This window comes from Pseudophryne corroboree, chromosome 7 (assembly GCF_028390025.1).
Source record: "Pseudophryne corroboree isolate aPseCor3 chromosome 7, aPseCor3.hap2, whole genome shotgun sequence".
In the NCBI taxonomy this organism is placed as follows: Eukaryota; Metazoa; Chordata; class Amphibia; order Anura; family Myobatrachidae; genus Pseudophryne; species Pseudophryne corroboree.
In genome coordinates this window covers 488961446-488980353 of record NC_086450.1, presented here as the reverse complement: position 1 = coordinate 488980353, position 18908 = coordinate 488961446, and the positions used below count along the sequence as shown (strand labels likewise).

The window sequence follows — 18908 nt, the reverse complement described above, 5'->3', positions numbered from 1 at the left end:
CCCTACATGTCCAACAGTTAATCCATGCATATCCATCAAATATCCCCTACATGTCCCTCAAACCTCCCCTACATATCCATCAGTTATTCCATGCTTATCCATCAGACATTTCCTACATGTCCTTTGCACCTCCTCTACATGTCCAACAGTTCATCCATGCATATCCATCAGACGTCCGCTACATGTTCCTCACACCTCACACCTCCCCTACATGTCCAACAGTTCATCCATGCATATCCATCAGACGTCCCCTACATGTCCCTCACACCTCCTCTGCATGTCCAACAGTTCTTCCATGCATATCCATCAGACTACCATACATGTCCATCTCACCTCCCCTACATATCCAACAGTTATTCCATGCATATCTATCAGACTACCCTACATGCCTAGCACATAATATACAAATGTAAAGAACGTGGTACACTATAGTACACCTCTCTAAGCAGCTCAGTCACCTTGCAGCCAGCATATCGCGCTGTATGGTGTATTGAGGCTTGGTGTATGAGGTCACATATGTAGCTGCACATTTACAGTAGGACATTTATAATCAGTAGCTAACCCTATGTGGTAGCACCTCCATTGAGACAGGTGAGCTTTATGAAATACAATATAAAACATTTCCATACATGCAGGAATACCTCGAGTACAGTCACATAAGAAGCCCAGCAGGTGTCATCATTGGTTTTATCATAATCACATTTTTTAGATATTTTTTGATAAATAGAAACTGCATACCTCCCAACTGTCCTGATTTTCGCGGGACAGTCCCGTTTTTTGGGGACTGTCCCGCTGTCCCACCCGCAGGCCACAGTGTCCTGGGGGCAGTTGGGAGTCTCCTGCACTCGCTGCCCTGCTTAGTAGAGCAGCGGTGAATAGACGCTGTGTGCATGCGCACAGCGTCTATTCACTGGAGTCAGAGGGAGAGGAGGCATGCCAGCGGCTCACAGAGGCTGGGCATGCCCCCTCAGTGATGAAAACGGAGGCGTGGCTCGCGATCGCGGGTCCTCCCGCGAAACCACGCCCCCCCTTTCATCGGCCACGCTCCCTTTTCGGGAGCGCACGAGGCTTCGCTGCGCATGTGTCCCTCTTCAAGAAAAGTCTTAAGTTGTGAGGTATGGAATCTGTGCCAGCACAGTTACTGAAATGAGGAGGGTGTGATCTGAGCTTCGGGGATTCTGGGTAACACAATACTCCCTGTGGCACAGCTGGGGTGAGAAGATCACCCCAGACATTCATACAAATGGAGAGCTAGAAAGGAACATGGTCATGCCGAGTCGCACATGTCTCATGATAATTACAGTGCATCCGGAAAGTATTCACAGCGCTTCACTTTTTCCATATTTTGTTATGTTACAGCCTTATTCCAAAATGGAATAAATTAAGTTTTTCCCTCAAAATTCTACACACAACGGGGTAAATGTATAAAGCAGTGATAAGAGTGGAGAATTGAGCCAGTGGAGAAGTCACCCATGTCAACCAATCATAAATGTTACTTCAATGCTGAATGGTTGCCATGGGCAGATTCTCCACTGACTCACTTCTCTACTCTTATCACTGCTTCATACATTTACCCCAATACCCCATAATGGCAACGTGAAAAAAGTTTTGTTTTTTTTATAGATTTTTGAAAATTTATTAAAATAAAAAACTAAGATATCACATGTACATAAGTATTCACAGCCTTTGCCATGAAGCTCAAAATTGAGCTCAGGTGAATCCTGTTTCCACTGATCATCCTTGAGATGTTCCTACAGCTTAATTTTAGTCCACCTGTGGTAAAATCAGTTGATCGGACATGATTTGGAAAGGTACACACCTGTCTATAATTATATAAGGTCCCACACTTGACAGTACAAGTCTGAGCACAAACCAAGCATGAAGTCAAAGGAATTGTCTGTAGACCGAGAAAGGATTGTCTCGAGGCACAAATCTGGGAAGGGTACAGAAAAATATCTGCTGCTTTGAAGGTCCCGATGAGCACAGTGGCCTCCATCATCCATAAATGGAAGAAGTTCGGAACCACCGGGACTCTTCCTAGAGCTGGCCGGCTGTCTAAACTGAGCAATTGGGGGAGAAGGGCCCTAGTCAGGGAGGTGACCAAGAACCAAATAGTCACTCTGTAAGAGCTACTGGATTCCTCTGTGGAGAGGAGAATCTTCCAGAAGGACAACCATCTCTGCAGCAATTAAGCAGGCTTGTATGGTAGACTCGCCAAACGGAAGCCACTCCTTAGTAAAAAAAGCACATGGCAGCCTGCCTGAAGTTTGCCAAAATGCACCTGAAGGACTCTCAGACCATGAGAAACAAAATTCTCTGGTCTGATGAGAAAAAGATTGAACTCTTTGGCGTGAATGCCAGGTGTCATGTTTGGAGGAAACCAGACACCGCTCATCATCAGGCCAAGACCATCCCTACAGTGAAGCATGGTGGTGGTAGCATCATGCTGTGGGGATGTTTTTCAGCTGCAGGAACTTGGAAACTAGTCAGGATAGGGGGGAAAAATGAATGCAGCAATGTACAGAGACATCCTGGATGAAAACCTGCTCCAGAGGGCTCTTGACCTCATACTGGGGCTACGGTTCATCTTTCAGCAGGACAACGACCCTAAGCACACAACCCAGATATCAAAGGAGTGGCTTCAGGACAGCTCTGTGAAAGTCCTTGAGTGGCCCAGCCAGAGCTGAGACTTGAATCCGATTGAACATCTCTGGAGAGATCTGAAATTGGCTGTGCACCGACGCTTACCATCCAACCTGATGGAGCTTGAGAGGTGCTGCAAAGAGGAATGGGCGAAACTGCCCAAAGATAGGTGTGCCCAGCTTGTGGCATCATATTCAAAAAGACTTGAGGCTGTAATTGCTGCCAAAGGTGCATCATCAAAGTATTGAGCACAGGCTGTGAATACTTATGTACATGTGATTTCTTAGTTTTTTATTTTTAATAAATTTGCAAAAATCTCAAAAACACTTTTTTCACGTTGTCATTATGAGGTATTGTGTGTAGAATTTTGAGGGAAAACAAATTTATTCCAGTTTGGAATAAGGCTGTTGTCACAACTGAGGGCTGAGGCTGACCTGGGGAAGCCTCAGTTGTAGGGGCTGGAGTGTAAGTGAACTGGGATGGTTGGATAGGGTTCTTAGACATGCAGAGGATTAAGCACTGAAGCCCGAAGGTGTGACGAAGACAACGTGGTAAAATAAAGTCTGTTTATTAAACGCACAGTTCTGATACACCTAGGCAGTTCAGGTAATTCAACGGTAGATTGTGCAATGAAAACAGTACAGTTCCTTTAGCAAAGTGGTAGAAAGATACTGTGGCAATATAGAATGAGTTGGTATAAAGGCACTGCAAGACTCGGAGATGTAATGTCCATTGGCCACAACTAACCACTGTAGAGGGAAACAAGCAGGTACTGACCAGCAGGTTATACTCTGAGAACTGGAGTCGAGATAGATGAACAGAGGTTGAGAAGAACACAGAAGAACTGCCGGGGATGCCGGATGGAACCGGACCAGACGGGAAGGTGTAGCAGAACTCACTGATGATGTTAGAGTCCGATGGTGAGTACCAATGGTGATGAGTATCGATGGTGGAACACCTATGGAGCTAGTCAGAGCTGCAAACAACGGGAGTGGAGAGATACCAGAACACTGCTGGAAGCTGAAAGCCGATGTAGGTATCACAGCAGATAATCAAGGAGCAGAGCTGGAACAACGGAAGTCAGGCTGCACCGCAAGCTGGTAACCGGTGCGGGTCTCTAAGTGGAGCTGAGTCACAGGAGTTGAACACAGGAGCTGGAATACCTGGAGACTCGAACTGCAGATTCCACAGACAGGAGAGACATGTGTACAAGGTTTGCCAACCAAAGCACTGATGATTAGGCAGCCTTGATGCAGGATATTTATACCAGCTGGGAAGCAGGGATTGGCTGGCTGAGTAATCAGGCAGAGTCCAGAGTGCAGCTGCTGGGTAATCAGGCAAAGTCCAGAGTGCAGCTGATAGGCTGTAAAGCAACATGTGATGAATCCAAACATGGCTGCGCCCATGTTTGAATCTGGAGGGAAAGTCTGTTTGAACGTTCGCATGTGAGAGACTGAGGCCATGTTACCCAGCGTGCTGCACGCAGACAGTGCATGTGGAATCCAGGCTTGGAGCGCTGGGCCAGTCTCAGGAGACACTTGGAAGGTAAGAAATGGTGATAAATTACCCGGATCGTGACAGCTGTAACATAACAAAACGTGGAAAAAGTGAAGCGCTGTGAATACTTTCCGGATGCACTATAAAAATAGGATTTTAATTACCTACTGGTAAATCCTTTTCTCATAGTCCGTAGAGGATACTGGGGTTCCATTTAGTACCATGGGTTATAGACGGGTCCACAAGGAGCCATGGGAACATTAAGAATTTAATAATGTGCACTGGCTCCTCCCTCTATGCCCCTCCTACCAGACTCAGTCTAGAAACTGTGCCTGAGGAGACGGACATACAATACTTCGAGAGAAAGATTGAAAGGACAGTGGTGAGATTGGAACCAGCACACACATAACAAGAGGAAAGCCATGCTAACCAAACTTGAACAGTAACAGCAACACCTGAACCAACAATACTTAACCAAGAAACTATACAGGAAAACATGAAGCACTAGGCGGGCGCCCAGTATCCTCTACGGACTACGAGAAAAAGATTTACCGGTAGGCAATTAAAATCCTATTTTCTCTTACATCCTAGAGCAGGCATGTCCAAACTGCAGCACTCCAGCTGTTGAGAAACTACACATCCCAGCATGCCCTGACACAGCTTTAGTATTCTCTGACAGCGAAACTGTGTCAGGGCATGCTGTGATATGTAGTTTCATAACAGCTGGAGGGCCGCAGTTTGGACATGCCTGTCCTAGAGGATATTGGGGTTCCATTTAGTACCATGGGGATGTACCAAAGCTCCCAAACAGGGTGGGAGAGTGCTGAGGTTCCTGTAGAACAGAGTGACCAAACTGAAGGTCCTCAGAGACCAAAGTATTGAACTTGTAGAACTTAGCAAACGTGTTCGAACCTGACCAAGAACTGCTCGGCAGAGCTGTAGAGCCGAGACGGTGTCCGGACTCCAGGTCGACAACAAAAAGGTCGACACACCTTAGGTCGACGCCAATTGGTCGAAACACCTTAGGTCGACATGGACAAAAGGTCGACAGGGACAAGGTCGACATGGAAAAGGGTCGACATGAGTTTTTCACAATTTTTTTCTTTTTTGGAACTTCTTCATACTTAACGATCCATGTGAACTACGATTGGAACGGTAATCTGTGCGGAGTGAAGTGAAGGCACCATGCCCGCCGCTCGCCATGCGAGGGGACGCGTTGCACTAATTGGGGTTCCCGGTCTTTTCCATGTCGACCTTTTGTCCATGTCGACCTTTTGTACACGTCGACTTAAGGCGTGTCGACCAATTGGCATCGACCTAAGGTGTTGTCGACCTTTTTGTTGTCGACCTGGAGTCCCAGAGCCAGCCGAGACACCCCGGACCACTGGCCAGGAAGAGCCCACCGACCTAGTAGATTGGGCTTGTACAGATCTTGGAACCGGCAAGCCTGCCGTAGAATAAGCATACTGGATAGTAAGCCTGATCCAGCGAGCAATTGTCTGCTTAGAAGCAGGACACCCAATTTTATTGAGATCATAAAGAACAAACAGCGCGTCCAATTTCCTGTGACGAGCTGTCCGCTTCACATATACCTTCAAGGCCCTCACAACATCCAAGGACTTTGAAGTAGCCGAGGTGTCAGTAGCCACTGGCACCACAATAGGTTGGTTGATATGAAATGCCGACACAACCTTAGGAAGAAATTGCTGACGCATTCTGAGTTCAGCTCTATCCTCATGGAATATTAAGTAGGGGCTCTTGTGAGACAACGCCCCCAACTCAGACACACATCTTGCTGACGCCAAGGCCAACAGTGTGACGGTCTTCCATGTAAGAAACTTTACGTCTACCTCCTGTAAAGGCTCAAACCATTCTGATTGCAGGAACGGCAACACCACGTTAAGATCCCAAGGTGCCGTAGGAGGCACAAAGGGCGGTAGGATGTGCAGAACCTCCTTCAAGAAAGTCTGAAACTCATGGAGGGAGGCCAGTTGTTTCTGGAAGAAAATGGACAAGGCCGAAATCTGGACTTTTATAGAGCCCAGGCGAGGGCCCACATCCACACCTAGCTTGCAGAAAAAGAAGTAAATGCCCCAGTTGAAACTCCACCACAGGAAATTTCTTGGATTCACACCAAGACACATTTTTGTTTCCAAATACGATGGTAATGTTTAGATATTACTCCCTTCCTGACTTGGATCAGGGTTGGAATTACCCTGTCCGGAATCCCTTTCCGGGCTAAGACCTGACGCTCAACTTCCATGCCATCAAACGTAGCCGTGGTAGGTTGATAGACAAACGGCCCCTGTTGTAGAAGGTCCCTGCAAAGAGGTAGAGGCCACGGCTTCTCTAGGAGCAACTCCAGTAGATTCGCATACCAGGCCCTTCTTGACCAGTCCAGGGCAATGAGGATTGCCTGAATCCTTGTCTTTTTGATTCTTTTTAGAATTCTTGGGATGAGCGGAAGTGGAGGGAACACATACGCTGTCTAGTAAACCCATGGAGTAACCAGCACAGCCACCGCCACTGCCTGTGGATCTCTCGACCTGAAACAATACCGCCTGAGCTTCTTGTTGAGACGAGAGGCCATCATGTCGATATGAGGAATTCCCCACCGACTTGTCATTTCCCCGAACACCTCCGGGTGGAGGCCTCACTTTCCTGGGTGGAGGTCGACCCTGCTGAGGAAGTCTGCTTCCCAGTTGTCTACTCCCGGAATGAAGATTGCCGACAACGCCACCGCGTGTTTTTCTGCCTAAAGGAGAATTCTTGTTACCTCTAACATTGCAGCTCTGCTCTTCGTTCCACCCTGTCAGTTTATGTACGACACCGCCGTCACATTGACCGACTGTACCTGAATGGCTTGATCTTGAAGAAGATGTGCCGCTTGTTGAAGGGCATTGTATATGGCCCTTAGTTCCAGAATGTTTATTGGAAGAATGGCTTCTTGATTTGACCATTTTCCCTGGAAGTTTTCCCCCAGGGTGACTGCTCCCCAACCTCTGAGGCTTGCATCTGTGGTTAGCAGAATCCAATTTTGAATCCCGAACCTGCGGCCTTCAATCAGAAATTCTGGCTTTCGGCGACAGGCGTATCCTCTGGTGCATGTGAAGATGCGATCCGGACAACAACAAGAGATCCAGCTGGAAAGGCCTTGCGTGAAACCTTCCGTACTGTAGTGCCTCGTAGGAGGCTACCATATTCCCCAGTAGGCGAATGCACTGATGTACCGATATCTGAGTTGGCTTCAGGACATCCCGGACCATTGACTGGATCACCAATGCCTTTTCCAATGGAAGGAACACCCTCTGTACTTCCGTATCGAGTATCATTCCCGAGAAGGGAAGCTTCTTTGTCTGTTCCAAGTGTGATTTTGGAAGGTTCAGAATCCACTCGTGATCCTGGAGTATTTGAGTTGAGAGGGAAATGCTTTGTAACAACCTCTCCTGGGAGGTTGGCTTTATCAGTAGGTCATCCAGGTATGGAATTATGTTTACTCCCTGTTTGCGGAGGAGGAGCATCATCTTTGCCATGACCTTGGTGAACACCCTCGGTGCTGTGGAGAGGCCAAATGGCAGGGCCTGGCACTGGTAGTGACAGTCCTGTATTGCAAACCGTAGATAAGCCTGATGAGGCAGCCAGATAGGAATATGAAGGTACGCATCCTTGATATCTAGAGAAACCAGGAATTCCCCTTCCTCCAGACCTGAAATCACCGCTCTCAGAGACTCCATCTTGAATTCGAATACCTGTAAATACGGGTTCAGAGATTTTAGGTTTAAGATGGGCCTTACCGTACCATCGAGGCTTTGGTACCATGAACAGGTTGGTATAATAACCCTTGTTCTGTAGCTGAGGTGGAACTGGGACAATGACCTGTGTCTGTACCAACTTTTGAATTGCCTCTTGCAGGATTATAATTGCTTCCTGAGAAGCTGGTACGCCTGACTTGAAGAATCTGTGAGATGGGAGTTGCTGCCCATATATGACTGAAATCCTTTAAACGTGCTCCCACCTGCTTGTTCTTCAGGCAGTGTGGTCCACCGTCATGCTGAAGGCTTTGAGGAAGCAGAACCTGAGCTCTGTTCCTGAGAACCTGTAGTTGCATCGACCACCTCTGAAGGCAGTGGAGGAACCTTTGGATTTGTTTTTAAATTTTGCTGTCCAAAATGACTGCAATGTAGGGGCTGAATATGATGTTCTAGCCGGGGTTGCTGCGGAAGGAAGATATGTCGATTTACCCGCAGTCGCTTTGGATATACACGTATCCAGTTCATCTCCGAACAAGGCCTCACCTGTGAAGGGCAGGCTCTCCACGCTTCTCCTGGAATCCGCATCTGCAGTCCATTGGCGTAGCCATAAGCCTCTGCGTGCCGACACTGCCATAGCAGTAACACTTGCGTTGAGCTGGCCAAGTTCCTTCATGGCCTCCACCATAAAGTTTGCAAAGTCCTGAATGTGATGCAAGAGTAAATCAAGTTCACTCCTATGCAGAGAATCTAAATCATCAATTAGGTTACCTGACCATTTTGCAATGGCCCTAGATATCCACGCTCAAGCAATAGTGGGTCTTTGTGTCACCCCAGCAGCTGTGTACAGAGATTTGAATGTGGTCTCAATCTTGCAGTCAGCTGGATCCTTTAAGGAGGCTGCGCCTGGGGCAGGTAAAATAATTTTACGTGACAATCTAGATACAGAGGCGCCCACTATCGGTGGATTTTCCCATTTCTTCCTATCATCCTGAGGGAAAGGAAATGAGGTGAGCAATCTTTTAGGGATTTGAAACTTTTTCTCTGGATTTACCCAAGTTTCTTTGAAAATAAGAATTTACTTACCGATAATTCTATTTCTCATAGTCCGTAGTGGATGCTGGGGACTCCGTCAGGACCATGGGGAATAGCGGCTCCGCAGGAGACAGGGCACAAAAAAGTAAGCTTTTAGGATCACATGGTGTGTACTGGCTCCTCCCCCTATGACCCTCCTCCAAGCCTCAGTTAGGTACTGTGCCCGGACGAGCGTACACAATAAGGAAGGATCTTGAATCCCGGGTAAGACTCATACCAGCCACACCAATCACACCGTACAACTTGTGATTTGAACCCAGTTAACAGTATGATAACAACGAAGTAGCCTCTAAAAAGATGGCTCACAACAATAATAACCCGATTTTTGTAACAATAACTATGTACAAGTATTGCAGACAATCCGCACTTGGGATGGGCGCCCAGCATCCACTACGGACTATGAGAAATAGAATTATCGGTAAGTAAATTCATATTTTCTCTAACGTCCTAGTGGATGCTGGGGACTCCATCAGGACCATGGGGATTATACCAAAGCTCCCAAACGGGCGGGAGAGTGCGGATGACTCTGCAGCACCGAATGAGAGAACTCCAGGTCCTCTTTAGCCAGAGTATCAAATTTGTAGAATTTTACAAACGTGTTCTCCCCTGACCACGTAGCTGCTCGGCAAAGTTGTAATGCCGAGACCCCTCGGGCAGCCGCCCAAGATGAGCCCACCTTCCTTGTGGAGTGGGCATTTACTGATTTAGGCTGTGGCAGGCCTGCCACAGAATGTGCAAGTTGGATTGTGCTACAGATCCAACGAGCAATCGTCTGCTTAGACGCAGGAGCACCCATCTTGTTGGGTGCATACAGGATAAACAGCGAGTCAGATTTTCTGACTCCAGCCGTCCTTGAAATATATATTTTCAATGCTCTGACAACGTCCAGCAACTTGGAGTCCTCCAAGTCGCTAGTAGCCGCAGGCACCACAATAGGCTGGTTCAAGTGAAAAGCCGAAACCACCTTAGGGAGAAAATGAGGACGTGTCCGCAGTTCTGCCCTGTCCGAATGGAAAATCAGATATGGGCTTTTGTACGATAAAGCCGCCAACTCTGATACTCTCCAGGCTGAAGCCAGGGCCAGTAGCATGGTTACTTTCCATGTAAGATACTTCAAATCTACCGATTTGAGAGGCTCAAACCAATGGGATTTGAGAAAATCCAAAACTACGTTTAGATTAGAGATGAGCGGGTTCGGTTTCTTTGAATCCGAACCCGCACGAACTTCACTTTTTTTTTCACGGGTCCGAGCGACTCGGATCTTCCCGCCTTGCTCGGTTAACCCGAGCGCGCCCGAACGTCATCATGACGCTGTCGGATTCTCGCGAGACTCGGATTCTATATAAGGAGCCGCGCGTCGCCGCCATTTTCACACGTGCATTGAGATTGATAGGGAGAGGACGTGGCTGGCGTCCTCTCCATTTAGATTAGATTTAGAAGAGAGAGAGAGAGAGAGATTGCTGTGATACTGTAGATTAGAAGAGAGTGCAGAGTGCAGACAGAGTTTAGTGACTGACGACCACAGTGACCAGTGACCACCAGAGACAGTGCAGTTGTTTGTTTTATTTAATATATCCGTTCTCTGCCTGAAAAAAACGATACACAGTCACACAGTGACTCAGTCTGTGTGCACTGCTCAGCCCAGTGTGCTGCACATCAATGTATTGTATATAAAGCTTATAATTGTGGGGGAGACTGGGGAGCACTGCAGGTTGTTATAGCAGGAGCCAGGAGTACATGATAAATAATATTATATTAAAATTAAACAGTGCACACTTTTGCTGCAGGAGTGCCACTGCCAGTGTGACTAGTGGTGACCAGTGCCTGACCACCAGTATATTAGTAGTATTGTATACTATCTCTTTATCAACCAGTCTATATTAGCAGCAGACACAGTACAGTGCGGTAGTTCACGGCTGTGGCTACCTCTGTGTCGGCACTCGGCAGGCAGTCCGTCCATCCATAATTGTATTATATACCACCTAACCGTGGTTTTTTTTTTCTTTCTTTATACCGTCGTCATAGTCATACTAGTTGTTACGAGTATACTACTATCTCTTTATCAACCAGTGTACAGTGCGGTAGTTCACGGCTGTGGCTACCTCTGTGTCGGAACTCGGCAGGCAGTCCGTCCATCCATAATTGTATTATAATATATACCACCTAACCGTGGGTTTTTTTTCGTTCTTTATACCGTCGTCATACTAGTTGTTACGAGTATACTACTATCTCTTTATCAACCAGTGTACAGTGCGGTAGTTCACGGCTGTGGCTACCTCTGTGTCGGAACTCGGCAGGCAGTCCGTCCATCCATAATTGTATTATAATATATACCACCTAACCGTGGTTTTTTTTTCGTTCTTTATACCGTCGTCATACTAGTTGTTACGAGTATACTACTATCTCTTTATCAACCAGTGTACAGTGCGGTAGTTCACGGCTGTGGCTACCTCTGTGTCGGCACTCGGCAGGCAGTCCGTCCAACCATAATTGTATTATATACCACCTAACCGTGGTTTTTTTTTCATTCTTTATACCGTCGTCATACTAGTTGTTACGAGTATACTACTATCTCTTTATCAACCAGTGTACAGTGCGGTAGTTCACGGCTGTGGCTACCTCTGTGTCGGCACTCGGCAGGCAGTCCGTCCAACCATAATTGTATTATATACCACCTAACCGTGGTTTTTTTTTCATTCTTTATACCGTCGTCATACTAGTTGTTACGAGTATACTACTATCTCTTTATCAACCAGTGAACAGTGCGGTAGTTCACGGCTGTGGCTACCTCTGTGTCGGCACTCGGCAGCCCGTCCATAATTGTATATACCAGTGACCTAACCGTGGTTTTTTTTTCTTTCTTTATACATACATACTAGTTACGAGTATACTATCTCTTTATCAACCAGTCTATATATTAGCAGCAGACACAGTACAGTGCGGTAGTTCACGGCTGTGGCTACCTCTGTGTCGGCACTCGGCAGCTAGAGATGAGCGCCTGAAATTTTTCGGGTTTTGTGTTTTGGTTTTGGGTTCGGTTCCGCGGCCGTGTTTTGGGTTCGAACGCGTTTTGGCAAAACCTCACCGAATTTTTTTTGTCGGATTCGGGTGTGTTTTGGATTCGGGTGTTTTTTTCAAAAAACACTAAAAAACAGCTTAAATCATAGAATTTGGGGGTCATTTTGATCCCAAAGTATTATTAACCTCAAAAACCATAATTTACACTCATTTTCAGTCTATTCTGAATACCTCACACCTCACAATATTATTTTTAGTCCTAAAATTTGCACCGAGGTCGCTGTGTGAGTAAGATAAGCGACCCTAGTGGCCGACACAAACACCGGGCCCATCTAGGAGTGGCACTGCAGTGTCACGCAGGATGTCCCTTCCAAAAAACCCTCCCCAAACAGCACATGACGCAAAGAAAAAAAGAGGCGCAATGAGGTAGCTGTGTGAGTAAGATTAGCGACCCTAGTGGCCGACACAAACACCGGGCCCATCTAGGAGTGGCACTGCAGTGTCACGCAGGATGGCCCTTCCAAAAAACCCTCCCCAAACAGCACATGACGCAAAGAAAAAAAGAGGCGCAATGAGGTAGCTGACTGTGTGAGTAAGATTAGCGACCCTAGTGGCCGACACAAACACCGGGCACATCTAGGAGTGGCACTGCAGTGTCACGCAGGATGTCCCTTCCAAAAAACCCTCCCCAAACAGCACATGACGCAAAGAAAAAAAGAGGCGCAATGAGGTAGCTGTGTGAGTAAGATTAGCGACCCTAGTGGCCGACACAAACACCGGGCCCATCTAGGAGTGGCACTGCAGTGTCACGCAGGGTGTCCCTTCCAAAAAACCCTCCCCAATCAGCACATGATGCAAAGAAAAAGAAAAGAAAAAAGAGGTGCAAGATGGAATTATCCTTGGGCCCTCCCACCCACCCTTATGTTGTATAAACAAAACAGGACATGCACACTTTAACCAACCCATCATTTCAGTGACAGGGTCTGCCACACGACTGTGACTGATATGACGGGTTGGTTTGGACCCCCCCCAAAAAAGAAGCAATTAATCTCTCCTTGCACAAACTGGCTCTACAGAGGCAAGATGTCCACCTCATCTTCACCCTCCGATATATCACCGTGTACATCCCCCTCCTCACAGATTATCAATTCGTCCCCACTGGAATCCACCATCTCAGCTCCCTGTGTACTTTGTGGAGGCAATTGCTGCTGGTCAATGTCTCCGCGGAGGAATTGATTATAATTCATTTTAATGAACATCATCTTCTCCACATTTTCTGGATGTAACCTCGTACGCCGATTGCTGACAAGGTGAGCGGCGGCACTAAACACTCTTTCGGAGTACACACTTGTGGGAGGGCAACTTAGGTAGAATAAAGCCAGTTTGTGCAAGGGCCTCCAAATTGCCTCTTTTTCCTGCCAGTATAAGTACGGACTGTGTGACGTGCCTACTTGGATGCGGTCACTCATATAATCCTCCACCATTCTATCAATGTTGAGAGAATCATATGCAGTGACAGTAGACGACATGTCCGTAATCGTTGTCAGGTCCTTCAGTCCGGACCAGATGTCAGCATCAGCAGTCGCTCCAGACTGCCCTGCATCACCGCCAGCGGGTGGGCTCGGAATTCTGAGCCTTTTCCTCGCACCCCCAGTTGCGGGAGAATGTGAAGGAGGAGATGTTGACAGGTCGCGTTCCGCTTGACTTGACAATTTTGTCACCAGCAGGTCTTTCAACCCCAGCAGACCTGTGTCTGCCGGAAAGAGAGATCCAAGGTAGGCTTTAAATCTAGGATCGAGCACGGTGGCCAAAATGTAGTGCTCTGATTTCAACAGATTGACCACCCGTGAATCCTTGTTAAGCGAATTAAGGGCTGCATCCACAAGTCCCACATGCCTAGCGGAATCGCTCCGTGTTAGCTCCTCCTTCAATGCCTCCAGCTTCTTCTGCAAAAGCCTGATGAGGGGAATGACCTGACTCAGGCTGGCAGTGTCTGAACTGACTTCACGTGTGGCAAGTTCAAAGGGCATCAGAACCTTGCACAACGTTGAAATCATTCTCCACTGCACTTGAGACAGGTGCATTCCACCTACTATATCGTGCTCAATTGTATAGGCTTGAATGGCCTTTTGCTGCTCCTCCAACCTCTGAAGCATATAGAGGGTTGAATTCCACCTCGTTACCACTTCTTGCTTCAGATGATGGCTGGGCAGGTTCAGTAGTTTTTGGTGGTGCTCCAGTTTTCTGTACGTGGTGCCTGTACGCCGAAAGTGTCCCGCAATTCTTCTGGCCACCGACAGCATCTCTTGCACGGCCCTGTCGTTTTTTAAAAAATTCTGCACCACCAAATTCAAGGTATGTGCAAAACATGGGACGTGCTGGAATTGGCCCAGATTTAATGCACACACAATATTGCTGGCGTTGTCCGATGCCACAAATCCACAGGAGAGTCCAATTGGGGTAAGCCATTCCGCGATGATCTTCCTCAGTTGCCGTAAGAGGTTTTCAGCTGTGTGCGTATTCTGGAAAGCGGTGATACAAAGCGTAGCCTGCCTAGGAAAGAGTTGGCGTTTGCGAGATGCTGCTACTGGTGCCGCCGCTGCTGTTCTTGCGGCGGGAGTCCATACATCTACCCAGTGGGCTGTCACAGTCATATAGTCCTGACCCTGCCCTGCTCCACTTGTCCACATGTCCGTGGTTAAGTGGACATTGGGTACAGCTGCATTTTTTAGGACACTGGTGACTCTTTTTCTGAGGTCTGTGTACATTTTCGGTATCGCCTGCCTAGAGAAATGGAACCTAGATGGTATTTGGTACCGGGGACACAGTACCTCCAACAAGTCTCTAGTTGGCTCTGCAGTAATGATGGATACCGGAACCACGTTTCTCACCACCCAGGATGCCAAGGCCTCAGTTATCCGCTTTGCAGTAGGATGACTGCTGTGATATTTCATCTTCCTCGCAAAGGACTGTTGAACAGTCAATTGCTTACTGGAAGTAGTACAAGTGGGCTTACGACTTCCCCTCTGGGATGACCATCGACTCCCAGCGGCAACAACAGCAGCGCCAGCAGCAGTAGGCGTTACACGCAAGGATGCATCGGAGGAATCCCAGGCAGGAGAGGACTCGTCAGACTTGCCAGTGACATGGCCTGCAGGACTATTGGCATTCCTGGGGAAGGAGGAAATTGACACTGAGGGAGTTGGTGGGGTGGTTTGCGTGAGCTTGGTTACAAGAGGAAGGGATTTACTGGTCAGTGGACTGCTTCCGCTGTCACCCAAAGTTTTTGAACTTGTCACTGACTTATTATGAATGCGCTGCAGGTGACGTATAAGGGAGGATGTTCCGAGGTGGTTAACGTCCTTACCCCTACTTATTACAGCTTGACAAAGGGAACACACGGCTTGACACCTGTTGTCCGCATTTGTGGTGAAATACCTCCACACCGAAGAGCTGATTTTTTTGGTATTTTCACCTGGCATGTCAACGGCCATATTCCTCCCACGGACAACAGGTGTCTCCCCGGGTGCCTGACTTAAACAAACCACCTCACCATCAGAATCCTCCTGGTCAATTTCCTCCCCAGCGCCAGCAACACCCATATCCTCCTCATCCTGGTGTACTTCAACACTGACATCTTCAATCTGACTATCAGGAACTGGACTGCGGGTGCTCCTTCCAGCACTTGCAGGGGGCATGCAAATAGTGGAAGGCGCATGCTCTTCACGTCCAGTGTTGGGAAGGTCAGGCATCGCAAACGACACAATTGGACTCTCCTTGTGGATTTGGGATTTCAAAGAACGCACAGTTCTTTGCGGTGCTTTTGCCAGCTTGAGTCTTTTCAGTTTTCTAGCGAGAGGCTGAGTGCTTCCATCCTCATGTGAAGCTGAACCACTAGCCATGAACATAGGCCAGGGCCTCAGCCGTTCCTTGCCACTCCGTGTGGTAAATGGCATATTGGCAAGTTTACGCTTCTCCTCCGACAATTTTATTTTAGGTTTTGGAGTCCTTTTTTTTCTGATATTTGGTGTTTTGGATTTGACATGCTCTGTACTATGACATTGGGCATCGGCCTTGGCAGACGACGTTGCTGGCATTTCATCGTCTCGGCCATGACTAGTGGCAGCAGCTTCAGCACGAGGTGGAAGTGGATCTTGATCTTTCCCTAATTTTGGAACCTCAACTTTTTTGTTCTCCATATTTTATAGGCAGAACTAAAAGGCACCTCAGGTAAACAATGGAGATGGATGGATTGGATACTAGTATACAATTATGGACGGACTGCCACGGTTAGGTGGTATAAAAAAACCACGGTTAGGTGGTATATATTATAATAATAATACAATTATGGATGGACGGACTGCCTGCCGACTGCCGACACAGAGGTAGCCACAGCCGTGAACTACCGCACTGTACACTGGTTGATAAAGAGATAGTAGTATACTCGTAACAATTAGGATGACACTATGACGGTATAAAGAATGAAAAAAAAACCACGGTTAGGTGGTAGGTATATAATAATAAATAATACAATTCTGGTCGGACGGACTGCCTGCCGTGTGCCGACACAGAGGTAGCCACAGCCGTGAACTACCGCACTGTACACTGGTTGATAAAGAGATAGTAGTATACTCGTAACAATTAGGATGACACTATGACGGTATAAAGAATGAAAAAAAAAAACATGGTTAGGTGGTAGGTATATAATAATAAATAATACAATTCTGGTCGGACGGACTGCCTGCCGTGTGCCGACACAGAGGTAGCCACAGCCGTGAACTACCGCACTGTACACTGGTTGATAAAGAGATAGTAGTATACTCGTAACAATTAGGATGACACTATGACGGTATAAAGAATGAAAAAAAAACCACGGTTAGGTGGTAGGTATATAATAATAAATAATACAATTCTGGTCGGACGGACTGCCTGCCGTGTGCCGACACAGAGGTAGCCACAGCCGTGAACTACCGCACTGTACACTGGTTGATAAAGAGATAGTAGTATACTCGTAACAATTAGGATGACACTATGACGGTATAAAGAATGAAAAAAAAACCACGGTTAGGTGGTAGGTATATAATAATAAATAATACAATTCTGGTCGGACGGACTGCCTGCCGTGTGCCGACACAGAGGTAGCCACAGCCGTGAACTACCGCACTGTACACTGGTTGATAAAGAGATAGTAGTATACTCGTAACAATTAGGATGACACTATGACGGTATAAAGAATGAAAAAAAAAACCACGGTTAGGTGGTAGGTATATAATAATAAATAATACAATTCTGGTCGGACGGACTGCCTGCCGTGTGCCGACACAGAGGTAGCCACAGCCGTGAACTACCGCACTGTACACTGGTTGATAAAGAGATAGTAGTATACTCGTAACAATTAGGATGACACTATGACGGTATAAAGAATGAAAAAAAAAACCACGGTTAGGTGGTAGGTATATAATAATAAATAATACAATTCTGGTCGGACGGACTGCCTGCCGTGTGCCGACACAGAGGTAGCCACAGCCGTGAACTACCGCACTGTACACTGGTTGATAATGAGATAGTAGTATACTCGTAACAATTAGGATGACACTATGACGGTATAAAGAATGAAAAAAAAACCACGGTTAGGTGGTAGGTATATAATAATAAATAATACAATTCTGGTCGGACGGACTGCCTGCCGTGTGCCGACACAGAGGTAGCCACAGCCGTGAACTACCGCACTGTACACTGGTTGATAAAGAGATAGTAGTATACTCGTAACAATTAGGATGACACTATGACGGTATAAAGAATGAAAAAAAAACCACGGTTAGGTGGTAGGTATATAATAATAAATAATACAATTCTGGTCGGACGGACTGCCTGCCGTGTGCCGACACAGAGGTAGCCACAGCCGTGAACTACCGCACTGTACTGTGTCTGCTGCTAATATAGACTGGTTGATATTTAAAGAGATATTAGTAGTATACAACAATACTATACTGGTGGTCAGGCACTGGTCACCACTCCTGCAGCAAAAGTGTGCACTGTTAATTAATATAATTGTACTCCTGGCTCCTGCTAACAACCTGCAGTGCTCCCCAGTCTCCCCCACAATTAATTATAAGCTTTTAATTTATACATTGATGACTGTGCAGCACACTGGGCTGAGCTGAGTGCACACAGACTGAGTCACACTGTGTGACTGACTGTGCTGTGTATCGTTTTTTTTTTCAGGCAGAGAACGGATATAGCAGAGAGAAGTGAACGGATATATTATATTAAATAAAAGTTAACTAGCAACTGCACTGGTCACTGACTGTGGTAAACTAACTCTGTCTGCGACTCTGCACAATCTCTCTCTCTCTATCTAATCTATCTCTATTCTAATGGAGAGGACGCCAGACACGTCCTCTCCCTATCAATCTCAATGCACGAGTGAAAATGGCGGCGACGCGCGGCTCCTTATATAGAATCCGAGTCTCGCGATAGAATCCGAGCCTCGCGAGAATCCGACAGCGTCATGATGACGTTCGGGCGCGCTCGGGTTAACCGAGCAAGGCGGGAAGATCCGAGTCGCTCGGACCCGTGAAAAAAAACATGAAGTTCGGGCGGGTTCGGATTCCGAGGAACCGAACCCGCTCATCTCTATCGGCAGCCCGTCCATAATTGTATACTAGTATCCAATCCATCCATCTGCATTGTTTACCTGAGGTGCCTTTTAGTTGTGCCTATTAAAATATGGAGAACAAAAATGTTGAGGTTCCAAAATTAGGGAAAGATCAAGATCCACTTCCACCTCGTGCTGAAGCTGCTGCCACTAGTCATGGCCGAGACGATGAAATGCCAGCAACGTCGTCTGCCAAGGCCGATGCCCAATGGCATAGTACAGAGCATGTCAAAACCAAAACACCAAAT

The 18908-nt window shown here is 47.0% G+C and overlaps 1 protein-coding gene and 1 long non-coding RNA gene across 2 annotated transcripts in view; one reads left to right on the top strand and one right to left on the bottom strand.

Moving 5' to 3' along the window:
* The window catches only part of LOC134945699 (uncharacterized), a 471787-nt gene that overhangs the window by 28942 nt on the left and 423937 nt on the right, over nt 1–18908 (top strand). The gene's annotated exons all lie outside the window — the stretch shown is intronic.
* The window catches only part of LOC134945698 (uncharacterized), a 51073-nt gene that overhangs the window by 16788 nt on the left and 15377 nt on the right, over nt 1–18908 (bottom strand). The window lies entirely within an intron of this gene.